This window comes from Melanerpes formicivorus, unplaced genomic scaffold (genome assembly GCF_026170545.1).
Source record: "Melanerpes formicivorus ecotype bairdi unplaced genomic scaffold, bMelFor1.0.p_v2 SCAF_7, whole genome shotgun sequence".
Taxonomy (NCBI): Eukaryota; Metazoa; Chordata; class Aves; order Piciformes; family Picidae; genus Melanerpes; species Melanerpes formicivorus.
In genome coordinates, this window is record NW_027142359.1 from 23,768,415 (window position 1) to 23,780,652 (window position 12,238).

A 12,238-nucleotide genomic window follows, 5' to 3' on the forward strand; every position below is an offset into this window, starting at 1 on the left:
CAACATCCACTGTGCTCCAAAAATCACACATGAATTGCTGGCTAAGCCATCTTACATTCTCTGCGTTATATGTCACGAGCGTGCTGCTGTCATCTGCCTGAAGTACAGGTTCTGTGCCAGAAGGTGGCTGTGGACAAATTGGAGAATCCTGAGTCTAAGTGTTGAGTCATCTGGACATTTTCTCTATGTAACTTAGGAAAAAATAACAAACAGTTCTCTTTTGATGGTTTGCATATTAATTCTAGGAGTAATCTCTCAGCTCATATACCTTCTGTATATCAAAGCTCCACAAACAGATTTGTGTTAAACATTTGTGTGGTGTTTAGGACATGGATGGTATTTTTTAAGGTACCTGTTAAGTGCCTTGAACAACAGCAGTCTGATTGAGGTATCTGGAGAGTTCTCAAGAGTGAAGGATACATATGCATAATGTGTCAGGATTTTCATGCTTTTATTGCAATACCTGAACAAGTTGTGAAGCTCAGGGCAGCTCCAACTCCCCTGAGACGTCTGCAAAGGCCATGTGTAATGTCCACTAGATGGCTCATGGCGTTGGTAATCAGAGTCCCTGAACACCCTGGACTTCACCTGTGTGCATGAAAATCAGCCAGCCACCTCTTAGCCCAAACAGGGGAGTTTCAGGGAAAGGTAATTAAAAAAAAAAAGGAAAAGATTGTTATATCTGATAAAGTTACTCTGCAATAAACGTTGAAAGCTTGTAAGTGCTGAGCTATTTGAAGGCAGAATGCCATTTCTTGGTGCGACATGTACCAGCATTCACCCTTTCATCTCTGATTGACAGCTCTTAAAATGTACTGTCTGTACAGAGCTTTTGTGGCACAATAGGTAGTGTTTCAGTGTTGCCTTCAAAGTTATTTTGAATCATTACTATGATTTTAAATTAGAATTTAAATACAGCTCATGGAGGACAGCTTGGAGTACTCACAGACTTGTTCAGTGGGAGTCTGTGAACACAAATTCTTTCTGGGAAAGTGTGGATTCCTGACAGATTTTTCCCAGCAGCATAGATGGGTTTATGTGCAGCCCTCAACAGATGAAATGTCCTTGGTTAATAACTGTTCTTTCTTCCACCACAGCTAAAATAAAAACTCCACACAGCCCCACTCCCCCAAACACTATATCCCACCACTCAAGTCAAACCTTTTGGATGAGACCAACCATTTGTTATCTCTTTGATGCTGCTTCATTCAAGTGACTCTTCTGTACTAGTCTACACATTGGCTCCTATCAGGAAAGTGAGCAAAGAAGGGCTCTCTATAGAGGGTGGAAAGGGGCTGGGTACGTAGAGGAAAAGATGAGTGTGTCTGGGTGCAGAGACAGCCAGCTCACTACAGAGTCTCAGGCATCCTGATTCTGCCTTTATTTGGTCCCGAGTTTTTGCGTTAGGCATCCTGTGTAACAGGATCACAACTGTGTATGTGTCTAATAAACAGCAACACATCTAGTGTGCTGAGATTATACCCAGTGTGCTATAACCCATAACCCTTTTCACAGCCTCCATCAGAGTAAAGCCAGAATAAGCAGATTATAGGACTTCTTCAGGAATTGTTTTCCTGACTGATGTATTTCTGTAAGTACTACAGCTGCACCACCCTTCCCAAGCATCTGTTTAAGGCACAGAAGGCTGAAGAAGGGTGTGCTATTAAGAACACTAAGAATGTTGTTTGTTTGCCTTTTTTTCCGTGGAAAATGTTGCCTGCACCAAACAAAAATGATGACAAGTCTCTACATCTGCTGGGAATTGCAAATTAGTACTCAGCTTGCACAGCATAATCACTGATAAAGTACATTTGCTGAGGTAATACGAGGTCCCTCGACAGTGCTGGTGATGATTCAGGCTTTCAGGCATTCATCTGCAGGTGGGTCAATAGGACTTCTGCCACTAGAGTTCCAGAGTTGCATTAATTCTTGTTTAGGAGCCTATGTTTTTTGGTTCCTAATCTGAAATCTTACCAGCAGTTTGGACAGCGCAGGGGTTGTTTAGTTTGCAGATGGAAGATTTTCCTCCTGCATTTTCTGTTTTCCCTCCCTGAGAGGTTTGCAGCCAAAGAGCTAACATTTAGATAAGGGTTCGCAAACAGTTCAGAGTGCAATGTTATACTGTAGTACTTCCATCAGTGCCTCTGAGACCAACATCATCCCACCTTAAATTCCTCTGATGACTGCTATATTTGAACTAGAATAATCACCATGAGAGCCCATAACAAAATCAAGGCTACATTAGCCAGAAAACAAATAAAATGTAAATCCTTGATTTTCTAAGATGGGCAGCTAAAGGAAGACAGAATTAGAATAATTGAATTATTTAGGTTGGAAAAAGCCATTAAAACTCTGGATTTAGGAGTGCTCCCTTTCCATGCTCTTTATTTCATGTGCTGGTTTCCCCTTACAGCTCCATCACCTCCCTCTTCTTGCCTCCTCACCCTGTCATTCACACTCAGAGTGCTTTGCCATCCAGCGAGTTCCCAACACCTTCCCTTTTCTAAATCATACTGAAAACCATGTCTGCTAAAGTTGCCCTTGTTACAGTAATTAATCTCTTTGTGATTGCCCTGCTGGCGTTGTTTTGAGAGGTACACACTCCTGAATTTAGTCTTTGACCTTGAAAGGAAGCCTGAGGGTCCGTTGGGGTCACAGAGCAGGTTTGGTCCTCTGTGTTATAAATTTAGGATGGAATGGATTCAGCCTTGCTCTTCACTGCTTTGGTAAATGCCCACATGCCCTCGCCTTGGATGGTGTCATGCTCTATGCAATGGTCCTAAATAATTAAATCACTTTTAAACGTCAAAGTTTGGCCTGAACTATTGTTTCATTGTACAAAATCTGGACAGATTCTTCTTTGGCAGGCTTTTTTATTTAATTATGCAAGAACTGTAAGTGATCACATTATCTTCCAGATGACATTGTGCTCCTTCCTCATGCAGTTATATAGTATTAAATAGCCATGCTTTTCAGCTTCCAGCTCTAATGTTATTTCTTTAAAGAATGCTCAGCAGCATGAAACAGCTCCAAAGGAAAATGTAATTGTGCGAGTGATGCAGGAGAAAGCATCAGGGGGTTGCGAGGTGTTTCTGTGAACACATGTATGCGTGTGTACAGAGTAGACTGGTACCCAAGAGAGCAGCAGATACATTTGTAATCAAATCTCACTTAAATGTAAAACTTGGTCCTTCTGTTAAGCATGCAAATATTTTTGTTTGCTTTGCAAATTCTGCCTCTCTGCTCATTACCAAACCTTTCAGAAAAGGCGTAAGCCCAAATCTTCCTCTGATCAGGCTCTTAATGTGTTTTGTGTGGTCTTTATTTAGACTGTAAACTTGCTGAAGTAGGAAATGTCTTATAAAAAAACAACTACACTGTCTCATTTCACATCCAAATTCTTCTCCCGTACCAGCTGTGTGTGTTTGCCTAGCAGCAAGTCTTCTGTTAATGAATGACTTGTTCTCATTAGCTTGTCAGGCTGGATATGTAGCTCGTAGTTCCCACTCACATAGAACTGTGCTCCTTCCCTTGTAGCTTCTGGTGAATCAGACAATGAGATATACAAAGCCTTGTGTCTCTGAGCCTGACCTTTGTGCCTGTAATCATTAACTAACACCCACTGCCAGAATAAAGTAACTAGCTGCCGGTTAAATGTATTTAACATAAGCAGAATCTGATGAACTGCGTGTGTAGGGATTGTTGCAGGCTTTACCATCGACTGCCACTGCCAAGCCTTCTTTAAAAGAGGGGAAAATTAATTCCCTGACCAATAGAGATAGAGCAGTTTTACTTTATACATTTGTTTTATAAAGCTGAGGTCCAGAGTGAATTCTCTGACACCTCAGAGGTTTTTAAAATGAAGCCTGAAGCAGCCTCATCTAACTTTGAATCTGGCTGTGCTTCGAGCAGGAGACTGGACTAGATGGGCTCCAATGATCCCTGCCAACTTTAATTCTTATTCTAATAAAAGCTGAGTTCATCTGCAGGTTTCCTCCATTCAGAGCGTTAATTAGGACTCTGTCCTCTAACTAGGCCAAAAAACTCATAGGAAGAGAATATTTCTGGAACCTCTGTCTCTTCTGTCCGATTTGCGTAAAATTGGCCAACAGGTTCAAATGTTACTGGGAGGTAAAAGACAGCTGGGGCAGACAGACAGACATTCCCTTCCCCCCACACATAGGACAACTGTGTAAGCTTCCCCCCCCCACCCCCCCCCCCAAGAAAACCTTTCTTCCCTGTATGTTTTTGCAGAAAACTTGTCAAGTGTGCATCTAATGAGGCCTGAAGTCATGCTCCCTACTCCCAGCTGCAGCCAACCTGAAATAATACCTCCCCAGAGCCAAGAGCGCATTTCATACAGCTGAGGCATTTACTGTGCAATCCCAACTATGCGGAGAAGTTGAGACACTTAGAGTGAAACCCGGGCATCTTCTTTCTGCTAGTCAGAGCTCATAGCCCTGTGCTGACACGGGCGCGCGTGTAAGTCTGCCTGGTGCCGTGGCTGTCTCTGGCAGCAGACATGGCAGTGTGTCTGCTACCTCTCCATGTCCGCCTCAGCTTTCTCATACCCGAGAGTGACAGAAAGGGGAATTTGACCTCAGCGTGCTAGAGCCCGCCTGGCTGTCTGCCTTTCCCTTTTTGTCTGCTCTTTCTTAGGATGCAGTCACACTACAAAATTACCTTGAGTCATCTGTCTTGGAAGTTTTTCCCATGGGTTTCTTGTGATAAAGGGCAGACTAGGCACGTTAATCATCTGTGCTGTGAGAAGAGATGCTGATATGATGTGAATCCACTGTGGGCTGTACATGTCTCTTAAGAGTTCTGTCTACCTGAGCCAACTTCACATCCCTTCCCCAACATCTCTCCTCAAATTCTACAGCTTCAGTTCACAAAGCTTGCCTGATCAGCCAAGAGACTTCTTTAGCTGCCATGGCAGCAGATGATTTGGTTGCTCTTTCTCCCCGTTTGCAGAGAACACACCTATCTTCCTCTGCTTGTGACGGCCCTGGAAAACATGACTTCTGTGTTCCTGGGAAAGATCTTCAGAGTGCTTCTATTTTCTGCCTCACAGGGAAGCAGAAACTGTGAAATTATCATCATCCTCTGTTTGTATGTTCCCTGAAGCTGTCTGTTGACTGCACAGTCTGAAATAGAGATCTGGCCTCAGGGATTTGCTAATGATGCATTCAGTCTCAGCATGGCACATGCTCATTCCTGGGGAGTTACTGAGTTAGCATTTATAGTTCCACACTTTGAGTAGATGAAACCCTCTGATTTTCCCTCAACACTGAGGTCTTGTGTGTTGGATTCTCTTCTTATGACAGCTTACTTGGAAAGCCACCAGAAAGCTTTCAGCCTGGATCTTTCCTCCTAAAATCATAGACTACAGTAGCATCATGTCAGTGGTTCTTCCACAACTTGGTGCCTGATCAGCAGGCCATGGGAAAATTAAGTCTTGCTAGATACACTTCCCAAACGATACAGCAAAGACTTCTGCAGTGAAGATGGGTGATTGTCATTGTGGGCACTAGAAGTCTTTTGTAGCTGGATGAATAGGCTCATGAATAGAAAGCAAGGAGCTGGCAGTTGGTGAGGAAAGTACAAGTGGAGAAGCTGTGGGGAGTGGGCACTGCTGGTCATTTTGATGATGCTAACGTGAGCCTCCACTGCAGAGAAATGGCGGTGGGAAAGGATGAAGTGAATTCACTTACCTGGCTTTCTGGTTGCTTTGTCAATTCATGTTTCTCCAGCCACTTTATGCAATGAAGGTATATTTTTGTGTGTGTGGGCAAGGGTTGAACTAACAGGAACAGTTTTACTATATTTCATATTAACTTGCTGGTGAAGACAAGACCTCTCTTGCGTGACCTACATGCCTGAACTTAGAATCCCTCTCCTGGGCCTGCCATCTTCAGATTTAAATCCTTTAAACAAGTTCAAGTTTTCATCTCCTCATCCATATTTCCAAAGCATGTAAGCCTCAAGGCACTAGGCCAACAACGGAATAGTGCTGAGCACAAAGATGGTTTTGTAACCACATCAGCTCAGCCCAATGCAGATCAACTGCAGCAAACTCTGCAGATCGCTTCACCTCCTTGTGCAGTTCCATTATAACCTCTCGGTTTTGCTAGTGCTCAGCTGATAGCAAAAGCTCTTTCAGCTTTGTAACTCTGACTTTTCTTTTTTTCCACTTTCAGTGAAATGCTGTTGAGAGCTGCCAGAGGCTCAGCTGTGACATAGATCTATCTGAATTCAGAGTTTTGGAAGTGTTCCTTCATGCCTGTCATCTCCTTCAGTAAGTACTGCATTGTACCAAGTCTGTACATTCTTTACTGCTCGACTTGTTGCTATGGCCAGAGGTGCCAAGTTCCAATCCAATTCTTTTGGAAGACCAGACAAAAATCTGGATTTTCTTTCTTTCTACTCTGCTCAAGCTCCTGGCATGTACAATGTGATCTCTTACCACCACCCAAAATTCTTTCCAAGGCAGGAAAGTTGGAAGCTACTGCCCTCTCCAGTCTCCCAACTTGTATAACCAGCAGCAGTCCATCCTTGGCCTGAATCATTGTGGCAGAGAAGCAAACACAGGGATGGATTCCCTCTCTAGGCAGGAGTTTCTAAACTCAGGAAGGAAGAAGCAGAAACGAACAGATGGGAATGGCCTTGATCAGAGAATAGGGACGTTTTTGGCAGGGGAGCTACGAAGGCATGGTGCTGTCAGTCTGTATGGAGCTTAGGAAAGGCTCTCGCAGAAGGGAGAGCAGCAGGATGCGCTGCCTCATCACCATGGAAACAGCCAAAGAGCTGGCTGGGCAGATTTAGAAATGTCTCCTGCTTGGGACTACTTTTGGTAGATGTCATCCTTGCAGAGATTGAAACAAGTTGGGAAAGAGGAAATGTCCAACACTGAAAGCTGAAAACATGTTTTCTTAGTCTACAACAAAGAGTGACTATTCCATGGCTTTACAAACATAGGTGTTATCCTCTGAGAAATATGTCCTGTGTTTGATGGGGAATTTCGCCCCCCCCCCCGCCATGTCCTCATAGTTTTGGGGGGGTCTTTCATTTCAAAATTCAACCACTTTTGGCATTATGATTCTAGCTGCCATTTTGATGCTCCTAGATTTCTCCATGGTGTTCTTCAAGTGCTTTTCAAGCACACTGGCTTACATACACGACATTTCTCTGTCAGATCCCTCCTTGATGGCCCTAAGATCTCATAGGCCTTCAGAGAGACTGATCTCTTCTCACCATAGCACCTCAATGGTTTTTTTCTCCCAACACCTTTCAAATCCAATGCCTTTCCCATAGCCTCACAATGTTGCTGTTGAAGACAGTCTAAAAGATTAGCTAAAATAAATAAATAAATACATAAATAAATACAGCTTGTGTATGAAAGCCCTGCCCTCTACAGCTGGGGAGTTGAGAAAGCCCTGCATTGCTCCCATATTAGAAAAGTGAATAAGAGCACAGAGAAAGTTATTAGTCCCCATAACCTGCACTTTGCAAAGTACATAATAGCCAGGACTGCATGATGACCTGCTAACAACCATCTTGGGATTTATCCTGAACCATAAACACCAATTCTCTCCCACATGGATCAGCAGTGAGAGTGCTTGTATTGTAACAAACAAATAGAAGGCAATGACATAATTTCTGTTCCATTCCTCCTCTACTCTGCCCTAGTGAGGCCACATCTGAAGTCCAGTTCAGGGTTAAAGAGAGACAGGGAACTACTGGAGTCTCCAGTGGAAGCTACAAAGATGCTGAGAGGACTGGAGCATCTCTTGCAAGGAGAGGCTGAGAGACCTGGACCTGGAGCTGTTTAGATTGGAGAAGAGCCAGCTGAGGAGGGGATCTTATCAAGGCTGTATCAATATCTAATGGGTGGGTGTCAAGAAGATGGGCTCAGACTCTTTTCAGTGATGCCCAGTGATAGGACATGGGGCAATGTGCACAAACTGAAACACAGGAGATTCCATCTGAACATAAGGAGAAAACAACTTCCCTGTGATGGTGCCAGAGCCCTGGAGCAGGCAGCCCAGAGAGGTCATGGAGTCTCTTCTGGAGAGATTCCAAACCTGCCTGGACATCCTGATTCTGGGTAACCTGCTCTGAGTGCCCCTGCTTTAGCAGGGGGGTTGGACTAGCTCTCCAGAGGTTTCTTCAAACTCCCACCAAGCTGGGGTTCTGTGATTCTATGAAATGGTAGAAAATGCTGTCTTACACTGTTTTCTCCTAAGTACCTAAGCAGCTATGGGGAGAGGAATGGCAAACCATTTTGTGCTTATTCAGGAAAAAGAGAATGCTTATCTTAATGCACAGAAGCCACAGAAGCCTTGTCATTAAACTAGGTATGAAATATCTACTCTTCCACCTGCTGTGTCTTACCTTCACATGGAAGGGTCCCAGCTGTGTAGCACAGCTGGCAATCTGTGGAGTCACAAGGAACATGTACAGTTGCTACTGTAGGAATGGGAAGGAGATGCTGGCCAAGTTCAGTCCTGCGTTTCCACAAAAATATTTAGAAAGCCCTTACACACAGGAGAGTCAGCACTAGTAACTAGGTCTGTTTGCTCTGGAACTGATCTCTGAAATTGCTCTTCCAGGGCTGGCTGCACATGTATTGCTGTATGCTCCTGCTGAAACAACTTGAGAGACCTTCTCTTTGAGGCCGTCCAATGTTTTCATGCAATATTAATAAGCAGCAGAACACACTGCAAAATAAATCTGAGAGTGGTTTGAGCTACTGTCACAATGAGAATGATGATAATGTATCATGTGGTTGGGACCCAGAGGAAATTCTTTCTGAGACTAGCAGAAGGAGAAAGCTGTTGTGTCACAGAGTTTCAGAAAACACAGTCTAGCTCAACAGGGTTAGACAGAAGTTACACCTATATGGATTTGATACCTTTCATGATTTGGTGGTTAGCCAGGTTAGAAGCATCTTTTTCTTTTTAAATCCACTGAAGAAATAACCTCCCTGATTTAAACAAACCAACCAACCAACCCCTGACTATTACACCAGTCCAGGTGGCAAGATTCATTCTATATTACTTCAAGGTGGTAGGGAAAGGAAAAACGTTTTGTTCCTCAAAGAATAAAGGAGGTTTCCCTTTTCAGCAACGGAAGCATAGCAATTAAGTTAGCTGTTGCATCTCCTGCTTGGTCGTGGCAAGAAGCTCAACCCGTGAACTTCTGAGCTTGGAGAGGAAGTCAGCAACTTGAGGGCTGTCAGAAGGTCCTCTCTTTTAAAGGATGATTTCAGTTCATTAGCAAAAAGTGATGTTAGAGTAAGGATACCACTGCCCATGCTGAGAGCGATGCAATTGTTTCTTTCTGACTGTTTCATCTGCTGCCAAAACCAGCGACTTCATCACTGGGTAAGTAACTGTGCAAAGAATTGCTCACCAAAGTTGGGAGTTTTATTCCTGCTGCTTCCATCCTTCTTCTAATGTTTGCTGATCTGAATCTCTTTCCCCAAATATTTTGAAAACTCCACACCTCATACAAAGTAAAGAGGAGCAAGGGTGATTACATGCAACAATCTCTGACAGGATGATAGCAGGGACTGTGAAAACTTCCACTGAAGTTTTTTAAAAAGCAATCTTCATGATTTATAAAACACTTCATGCATCTTCAGCAAATTGATATGTGCTGGAGCCAGTTTTCAGTTTTCCTGCCAAAACTCAGTCATGCATTATCAAGTCAGGCTGAAGTCTTCCACAGCTTCTGGAATATACTTTTAAAAATTATTTTCTAACTGCAGCACTTGCTTAGCTAAGTTTTGGCCTCTATTTTACAGCCACGCCATTTTTTTTTTCCAGGTTATGCAAACCCAGAAGCTCATTCACTGTTACATTTATAACCAGCTTTGCATCATAGACCCAACATTACTGTCACTTTGTTATTTTGTGTTTTAATAGGAACAAACGTGATGCCTGCAACAACATTTTTAACCACTTGAGGGTGCTCTTTCATTTAGACATTAGGATGCTGCTACTGCGCATACATGGAAGAACTATAAACCATATAATTAAATAGCTTATTATAGGACATACTACACTTTACTCAAAAATGTGAAAGTGTTAAGGCTCTCAGGTGACTGACTTTAAGGCCCAGATAGAAATTTTAAAGGAATTAATCATTCTAGTCAGTAAATGCAGGCATCAGAAACAGCCACAGCTACTTGCTCCCTGCGCTGACTGGCACTAAAAATCTTAAAATAGAAATTTGAGTTGCACAGAATTAAAAGTAGGCAGCATTAATCACATCTGTTCTGCAGCAGTGCCAAAAAAATGACAGGAAGGAACAGGACCAGGCACAGATTTTATATAGGGGTTGTGAAAGCCTCAGAGCTCTGCCTGTCTCCCCTGCTGACTCCACAGCACTGGAGGCCATGCAGCTGCCTCCGCAGTGCCTCCCTTGGGCTGCACAGCCCCCACCAGTCATCGTTTGGGTGTATCTCTCCATCCTGGAAGCAAGCAAGATAGCAATAAAGAAAGAGGGGAAACAAGCAGTGTTGCATTAAGTCAAGTTGCTGCTTGACACTGGGTAGGTGAGAGCCAATGAGGCTGAAGCAGAAAGTTGGGGTGTTAGAGCCACGGATTCCTATGTCAACTAGTGGGAACAACCACACAGTGATTCAGCCAGGGGTGCTCAGGGGTGGTTGTGATGAGGCAATTGTTGAGCAACACAACCCATAAGATTAATTTAAAACATTAATGTAGAAAATTAAGGTAGAAAATCAAGATTGTAGGCACTGTGGTGACAAACGAGTAAATAACGTAGCTGATGAAACCGTGCAGCAGTTTGGGCTGGTGAAGACAACAGCAGATGATAGGCATCAATGTCAGGAAGCAGAGGTAGAAATACCTTCTTCCAATTTACTTTTTAAAGGATGAGAAGAAAAGTTAACAAGAGTGGTCACTTTGAATTTCACCCTCAGTGAGCTGCAGGTAGATAGCCTCTAAACTAAAGGGAGGGCAGGCTGTGAAAAATCCCTGTTGGGAAAGAGTGAGGGACCAGACAGGGAGCTCAGTGCCTATTGCACCATGCTGCTTTGGCCTGGGAGATTTGTCAAGAGGTGTTAATAAAATCTAGTGTCACTTATCCACTGCCTCTTTAAGGCAAAATAAGAAAAGCAACTTTGCTTCTGCTAAAGTTATCTCATTTTCCTACCACTCTGAGTCAGTGCTTTTGCCAGTTTGGTGAACAGTTTCATCAACAGCTCGTTGAGCTTTGGGAAACTATTGCAGGTTTGGGGTTTGCATGTTTATTTTTATTTTTCCACTTGCTCACCCAGCCAATGCTGGCACCACAAGGCTCTTCTGTGTAAAGTGCTAGCACAGCATTTTCAGCATGAGGGCACCAGTGATCTTGTATAGCCTGATGAGAATATCTCTAAGCAGCAGTGAGCAAAAATTGACCTCTTAAGAATGGGGGCAAAGGTATTTGAAAACTCCTGGTGCTATCACATATGCAGCTATTTGCATGTCAGCAATGATAGGATCTGTATTTTTTAATTTTTCCTATTAAGCAGCATGAGAGAGGGGTGATGGGGTAATAGCACAAACACACATTGCCAGCTGAATCCACTCCAGACCTTTTCACTCAGTGGGTCTGCTCTGAGTCCCCCCCGATTACCTGAAACCACTTTTGAATAGTTCACAGCAGAGGTAAACATTGAAAACTGTGTCTTGGCTATGTGTTGGTCCAAACAAATGTTTTGTTAACAGGTCTGGTAAGGCGAAGTGTGATAGAAATGCTTTAATACCTCATCCTAGCTTTGTACCTTGGTTTGGGAAACCTTTTTCACAGTGCACATATCATTCAGAGCACAACCCTGAAGCTGTGAGAAGGAAAGACATGTACTTGCCAGTAGGAAATTAGTGGCTTAGTTCTCCTGACTTCAGGAAAGCTTTCCCATTTACGTGGTGAAATAGAGCTGCTGAGAGGTTACTAGAGTTTGTTTGCTGGTGACGTGTTCCTGTGACTCACCAGCCATCACGAGCCTGTCTCCATCTGAAGAAAGAGAGAAAGCAAGGGTACAAACTCCAGCCTTTCACCCCGCTTTGACCCTCTGGACCACAGGCTAAGACTGGAAGACCTCATCAGCCAGGCCTCCTTCTTGCCCCTCCCTTACTGGTGAACTGCAGCTCATGTTCCCAGGGCAAAACTTGTGAACACCACCTTCCCACAAAAACCCTTCTTCTTGGGGGCCAGGGGCTGATAC